The sequence below is a fragment of the Phyllostomus hastatus genome, unplaced genomic scaffold, assembly GCF_019186645.2.
Source record: "Phyllostomus hastatus isolate PE091 unplaced genomic scaffold, TTU_PhHast_1.1 phas_scaffold_21, whole genome shotgun sequence".
NCBI classification, from domain to species: domain Eukaryota; kingdom Metazoa; phylum Chordata; class Mammalia; order Chiroptera; family Phyllostomidae; genus Phyllostomus; species Phyllostomus hastatus.
In genome coordinates, this window is record NW_025334017.1 from 44604054 (window position 1) to 44611936 (window position 7883).

The window sequence follows — 7883 nt, forward strand, 5'->3', positions numbered from 1 at the left end:
TTCGTGTCTCCCCTTCAGCTCTGGGCTGGAGGTTCTCTCCTGTTGTTCTGTGCCCACCTGTGTGTTGTTTCTAACTGCCACACGGGGCTCTGGGGACACACTGTCCACCCTGAACGTCCCCATTCCCCCAGATGGACACCAGACGGCCTCCAGATCCTCCCTGGTGCGAGCAAAGCCCAGATGAACAACTCTCCACGTGTCCCTTTGGTCCTCGGGACAACGTCCCGGGACTGGGGTTGCTGGGCCACAGGGCGCATGCCCGAGTGCTCTGCAGAGCAGCCTCCCCAGCCGACACCAGGGGGCGTGCAGCCACGCGGGCGTCATCTTGAATGGATCATCGCCAGGAAGCGGGCGGGGCGGTGGGTGGATGTGGCTTTAAGAAGGCCATGATTTGCCGCCATTGGTCCCGAGCACTCAACAGTGGACAGACAAGACCCCCGTGGCCAACACAGGCAGTCCCCATCCAGAGCTTGGGAGAGCCGGGAATATATATAGCAGGCTGTCATGTGTCTAGAATGTTTTTCTACCTAGAACAACCATGAACCAGTGGGAGTTGTGTGTGTGTGTGCACATGTGTGTACACACCCACACTTGTACTGTGGTCCTGAAAGAAATCCTTGTCTTTTGTGGCCATGGTGGGGTTGAGATCTCCGGAAGCCATGCCCAGCACCAAACCCTGAATTTTGATGCAAATCCAGGGTGGCTGCATTATAATGCAGATTGAATTCACAGCCTTGCAAGGAAGGGGGGATTGGAGAAGGGGACCCTCCAGCTGGAGATGGGAAATTCCAGTGAACCCGAGGACCACCTCCAACTCCCTCCCTCTGCAACCCTCCCTCCCCAGCTGAGAGGAACACCCTCCCTGTCTGCAGAACCTCTTAAGTAATGTCCTGAGGTAGCTGCATGCAGGGGGTGGCGATCCTCCCGGGGCCCCCACCTCCACCACCTCTCCCTGCTTCGAGATTTACGGCCAGATGCAATTTCCAGCAGCACTCAGGAATGTGATCTGTCACCTGCACATTCTGCTAATGGGTATCAACAGGCACCGGGGTCACGCGCACTGAAATGACTCATGAGGATGTGGGGTCAGGGTGACAGGAACGTGGTATTGGAGCAGGCCTTTCTTACTGGCATGCGCTCACTAACTAGGGACGCTGGATTCACTGTGGCAGCCCAAGCAGCTGGGAGTGGTCCCAGCAGTTTGTCGGGTAGATGCACTGAAACGTGGACCCAGAGGTGGACAGTGCAGGGAGGAAGCTGAAGTGCAGAACTCCCTTGGTGTTCTGGAGTGGACTCAGGGGGACGGGGTGTCTGGAGTGGGTTTCACACAACCTTCTCACCCACCCTGGGTTCACACCCGGTGGAGTATCCGGGGGACACACCCTTCTCCAGGTCAGAGGGGAAGACAGGGGTGCAGGAGGCCCGCATCCCTGAGCGCCTCTGGTGGGCTGCCCTCCGAAGGTCGGTGCTGACGGAGGGAGGGGCTCCCGTCCAGGGGGCTCCCTGAGTTCAGGAGGGACCATGGAGGCCCAGAGGGGAAACTTCCAGAGCCCAGGTGGACACGGGGGCCCTAGTGGGCAACAGGGTCAAAATCGAAACCGGGTGGACTGAGTAGGGGGCGTTCTCGGACCCCCCCACCTCCCTGCACACGCTCCCCCCTCAGACCTTCCCTGGCCCAGTTTCACGCTCATCTGTGAGGCGCTACCCCCCGAAACTCCCACACGGAGTTAATGCTATAAATAAGTTCCCATTTGCGATATAAATGGAATCCCTATTCCCACAGTACCTACGACAACTCTTTGCTCCCCCATTGAATCTGGGGGATACAGAAGCTTGTTGGAGGACATAAACGCTGGGCAGAACCCTGAAGGATGAGTAAGAGTTTGTAGCAAAGAACATGCCAGAGGCTCCGTGGGAAGAGCCGGCGCTCAGGTGCAGCGTGGCTCAGGTGCAGCGTGGCTCAGGTGTAGTGTGGCTCAGGTGCAGCACAGCTCAGGTGCAACGTGGCTCAGGTGCAGCGTGGCTCAGGTGCAGCGTGGCTCAGGTGCAACGTGGCTCAGGTGCAGCGTGGCTCAGGTGCAGCGTGGCTCAGGTGCAACGTGGCTCAGGTGCAGCGTGGCTCAGGTGCAGCGTGGCTCAGGTGCAGCGTGGCTCAGGTGCAGCACGGCTCGCTGGGAGCCGCACGTCGCCCAGCCTGGCCTGAGCTGAGGGAAGGGAGAAGCCGTGTGTGGTAAGAGACGAGGCAGGGAGGTTGTCAGGGACGGTGCTGGGTACGAGATTGAGGGAATTGGTCTCTCACGTATAGAAAACCCCCTTTCCACTTGACCATGGCCCCTTCCCCTGAACCAGCGCTGTCTGTACATACAGATAAGTCATTTGAATACAGAGTCACCGGGCCTTGATGGTGCAGAGTGGGGGCCTCCTCTTCATCGCGTGGAGAGGAAACTGAGGCCCGGATCGGGGCGCTGATATGCCCCCCAACACCCTCAGGAAGCACGGGGCAGAGGCTGATTCTCGAAGCCCCAGTCCCCCGGAGGTCCAGCCAGGCTCCGTCGCTGTACCTGGGGAGCCCTCCATCGACCACGGCCACTGCCCTGCACCCCTGCGTCCAGCCTCAGCTGGCAACTCGGCCGTCAGAATAGCCCCCCGGCTCTTCTCGGGACAGCCACCCGGGGTGGGCACCACCCCTGGTGAGCCCACCTGTATGGTGGCCGTGCAGGTGGTGAGAAGTGGTCAGGTGGGTATTTATTTGGAAGGTGGCAATGAGAGACTGACCAACAGAGAAGCCAGGACGGTGGGAGGAGGGGCGTCGTGTTTACTCAGCCCCTGCCACGCCAGGCTCTGTCCTGGGACTTTTCGCGTAAGTCAGTGCAGGGGCCTGAGCGGGGACTGTCAGAACCTCCGTGCCCCAGCCTCTGGAACCCACGAAGGTGACCCCTTCTGGGAACAGGGCCTTTACAGACATTATTAAGTTTAAAATTGTGAGGTCATCCTGGGTTATTTGGGTGGTCCGTAAGCTCAGTCACTGTCCTAATAAGAGACCCCGATGACAGACACAGGGAGAGAAGAGGGAAGGCCCTATGTAGACAGAGGCAGACACTGGTGTTATGGGCCCAGAAGCTGTGGAGCCCCTGGGCCCCCCGAGGCCGCAAGAGGCAGGAAGAGGCAGGAAGGCTTCCCCCACAGAGTGTCAGGAGAAGGCACGGCCCAGCCAGCCCCTTGGTTTCTGCGTCCAGACCTCCAGGAGCATGAGAGAATCGGTCCCTGGGGTTTCCACTCACCCAGGTTACGGTGGTTTGCTAAAGCAGCTGCTTCGCTGCACCCTCCCAAGCCCAGCGGGAACACGCCGTCGCCCATTTCACAGGTGGGAAGTCAGAGGCTCGGGGCCCGTGAGCAGCAGCCCTCCCCACAACCCCCCACCCCCGAGACGGAGCTCCGCCGCCGCAGGAGCTGGAGCCAGACCGGCCGGCAGGAACCCACCACACATGCCTGCTTGTCCTGCCCGGTCTCTCAAGGCCGGTGCCAAGGAAGCCCCCTCCCCCCCCGGGCACACGCCCCAGGAAGGGTTTCTTTTAAGGCAGATTCCGCGGCGCTTCCCAGACACACTGACTCAGAGCCTCTGAGCTGCGGTCCTGGGAACCTGCCCATGGTCCCGGGAACCCGCCCGTGTCAAAGCTTCCAGGTGAACCCGAGCGCAGTTACTGAGACTGGGCTGCATCCCAGTGGCCCAGCTGCCCAGGACGTCCAGGGTGAAAACAGTCCGATCCCTGGCATAACCTAGCCCCTGGCTGGCTCCCCCGGGGTGACTCCATTGCTGGGGTGTCTCCAGGCACAGGCTGGCTTTGAGCCTGCTCCTCTGACCTTCCTTTGATGCCCGGGGGCTTCGGGAAGCCTCCGCACCGAGGACAAGTGTAGCATGACGCTCCCCTCCGCAGCAGGGCTGCTGGCCACCTCCCAGCCCGGACCCGCGTCCAGCCTGCCCGCTGCCAGCCCGAGCCCAGTGTGGCCGCCGTGAGCCAGCAGGCACCCAGCTCTTTAACCGCACCTGCCGGGGACTCCAGGACTCCCCCACCCCGAACGCTCTGAAGCTCCTGATCAGAAGGGTGGACCCCTGAGCGGGGGCCCCTGCCGTCTGAGGTCTGAACCCCGGCTCCGCCCCTCCCGTGACTTTGGGTAAGGCCTTACCTCTGCGAGCCTCGGGTTCTGCCCAGGTAAACAGGGGTGATGGCAGCACCTGCCTCTTTCAGTGACTCCGAGGTGATGAACTAACACACGGGGAGGAATTACAACAACAATGAGGTCCCACCGCACCCCGAGGAGAACGGCCCGACCCCAGAACTCCGACCACACCCAGTGCTGGCGAGGCGGAGGGGCTGCAGGGGCGCCCACCCCTGCCGGTGGGGAGCCGATGGGGCGGCCCCCCTGGAGGGCAGGTCGGCTCTTACAAAAGTACGCGTACTCGTACCTACTCTGGCAATCGCACCTCCTGGCATTTACTCCAAGGGCTTGAAAACTTACGTCCACACAAAGCCTGCACGTGGGCGTGTGCAGCAGCTTCATTCATAACTGCCGAGACGTGGGAGCTGCCGGGACGTCCTGCAGCCGGTGGGCGGACGAGTGGACCGTGGCCCATCCAGACCACGGAGCCCTCCGCAGCGCTGCAAAGGAGCTCGCTGTCAAGCCGTGAAAAGGCAGGGAGAAACCATACGTGCATGTTGTGAAGTGAAGGAAACCACGCACCGTAAGATTCCAGCTCTGTGACATTTTGGAGAAGGCAAAACCGGGGTAGCAGTAAACAACTCAATGGTTGCCAGGGGCTGAGGGAGGGAGGGAGGGCGGGATGAGTGGGCGGGGCACAGAGCGTGTGTACGATACTGTAATGATTAGTCCATGTCCTTGTACATGTGTTGAACGAATGAGCAAAGCCACCTCAGTCAGGTGACTGTCTCAGGAATCATCCGCAGGGCAGGCACAGTCCTGCAGGACCTGGCCCCTGGTTTTTGGAAACCGAGACACCCCAGATTCTCTGAGTCAAGAGCCACAGAGACCCTGCTGGTCCCGGCAGGAAGGCGTCTCCGGGTGGAAGAGTTCAAGACGCCTGGACATTTGCATACAAGTGGTCTGAGGAGAGCCAAACCCGTCTCTGCTTGCCCCACGGGCTGCCAGGGGCTGTCGGGCGTGACTCAGACCCAGATGGCACTGCCGTCTCTGTCTCCTTGTTTCCATTTCTGTGTCCTCGTCTGCTTGCGCCACAATCAGTGTCATCGGGGAGACCAACAGAAAGCCTTGCCCGGAGGACGGGGAGCTCTGGGGCTCCCCTGGAGGGGGAAGGGACAGGGAGGAACGGGGACACTGTGTCCCAGCCCACAGCCGTGCTGCGGGAGCAGACTCGGAAGGAGAGCGGTGTGGAGACCTAGGCGAGCCGGGTGGGGACGCGGGCGGAGTCTCTGTGATGATGAGCATCGCACTGAAGGACATTCCTGCCAAGTGTTCACTCAGCATCTGCATGGTCTCCACACAATTCGTCTCCCATGGCAACCCTAGGAGGCAGGTGTCCTCGTTGCCCCCCCCCGTGACAGACAGGTAAACTGAGGCTCAGAGAGGTGACGTGGCTTCCCCGAGACCCCCCACCTGGTACGTAATGGAGTGGGGGTTTCATGCAGGCCAGCCTGCTCCCAAAGCTCTTGTTTTTCCCCTCCACCTTCCCAGGTGAGAAGTGTAGGGAGTCCTGGGGGCCCCCACCTGCACCCAAGGCTGACGCCAGAGGTGTGTGCCTGCTGTGACTCGGGAACTGAGCGGCGGGCGCGGGAGCCCCTTAGGGGCGGCCCAGCCTCCCAGAGCACAGCCAGCTGCCCCGGCTGGCTGGGGCGTGAAGAACATTCACCCCGACACCCTTCAGCGGCTCCGCCCTTCTCGTTTGGGCACCCCCCCCCCCGGGAGGTGAGGCAGAGCCCACCTGGGTTGCGGAGGCGGCCTGGCCGGGAGGCGGGGGACGGAGCAGACCCCTGCCCCACGATCTGCCCCGTGGAGCCGCCGCAGTGGCTCGGCAGGTGGGGCCTCGGTGCCCGGGCAGTGACGTGCCGTGTGTGTCGGTGGGCCCAGGACCCGGCGCCGTGCTGCCTGCCCCACGTGGGCTCCATGTGGCTCTGTGAGGCAAACAGAGGACAGACAGACAGGCTGCGAGCGCGTCTGCAGCCTCCGGGCGCCTGCTGCTCCGAGCTCCTGGGATCTTCTGTGCGTCTGGCTGCCGTGAAGGGGCCTCTCTGTCTGGCGTGGGAGTACGCTCGCCCGGCCTGGGCTCTGAGACCCCCTTCCCCCCCCAGCCCCTCCACGTTGGAATTTTTTTACAGCCGCCCTGGGACATCTGCTAGAGGAAGCGCCTGGGAGCTGGCTCGGGCTGAGAGGGAGACGCGGACAGCTGGATCGGGGACCCCAGGCAGGGAGAGGGGAGACCCCGGCCCCCACACCGCCCCTGGTGTGGGTCCCCCATCCTCCCCCACTGTGTTTCAGGGCAGGATGCAGGACACAGCCTGGCCAGTCTAGACCCTCTCCTTGTGGAGCTCCCACTGCAGAGGCTAAGTAAGAATGTTCACCGTGGTCTCGGCGTTTTACTGAGCACCTACTATGTGCTCAGCGTACCTACTGTGTGCTCAGCATGCCTCCTGCCTCCTCCACAGCACTTTCCCGTGCCACGAGCTGTTCCGAGTGATCAGCCCCCCTCTCATCCCTGCTTCAGAGATGCGGAAACCAGCACACGGAGGGTTTCTGCGACTCCTCCAAGGTCACGCAGCGGGTGAGGGGCCAGAGACGGAAGTCCGACCCAGACCTGTGCCCACAGCACTGGACCACCTGTGCGTGGGAATGTCATCAGCTCCGGTCACAACCGATGGTGAGGTGGGTGTCCTAGGGAACAGCCCAATAGGCCTGTCAGGGCTGTGTCTGTGGGGGTTGGAGGTAATGTGGGGGCCCCTCACGAGGGGGATGAGATGACATGCAGCCTGGAGGTCACACATAGGGAAACTGAGGCCACAGCCAGAAGCAACGCACTAGGAAGAGGCAGCCCGAGGGATCTGAGAAGTCTAGGACTCCGTGGAAATGAAGAGAAAGGGAAGGAAGCCGTAGCCTCCTACCTTCTACCTGCGTGAGACACTCAGAAGTGCACAGGACTTAGGGGCCCGCCCTTGAACCTGCTCCCTGCTGCCTGCCAGCTGTGTGGCCTTGGGGGAGTTCCTGCAGCTCTCTGTGCCTCGATTTCCCCAAATATAGAGAGGGGACCATATAAGCACCTACCTGCAAGGTACTCAGAGCAGTGCTTAACACACAGTGAGTGCTTTACCCGTCCTCGTCAAATCAACAGCCATAGCTTTGTCACCCTATGTGACAAGGACGCACACACACATAAATTGGGCGAACTCGAGGCTGCAGATCCTTGTTGTTGGGGAGGATGGGGAGCAGGCGTGGGAAGCAGGGGGGGTGGGAGTGAGCAGGTAAATGCTACGGTCCGAGGGGGGGGCCCTGTGTGGCCTTGGCAGTGGCCCTGGACCCTCTGCAGCGCAGGTGAAAATGAATGACCAAGAACAACAGGAAGGAGTGACGCCATGGGACGCCCTGGCCTCAGGCCTGGGAACACGCAGACTGTCCCCCCCATGCCACCCTGCGCATGCCTACTGTCACCCAGGCCCTCGGGGCCCCTGCTCAGCTCCCCTCTTGCACCGACTCTTTGCTGTTTCTGTCTCGGAGAGTGGTCTCTCCGAAGTGGTCTCTGAAGGCGTCCCGTGGGCCGCACGTCCATCCAGGCGCGGCGAGGAGCACACTGCTGCCCCGCGAGGACACGTGCTGGGGTGCGAAGGGACAGCTAGGGGGCCGTGGTGGCTGAGAGCAGG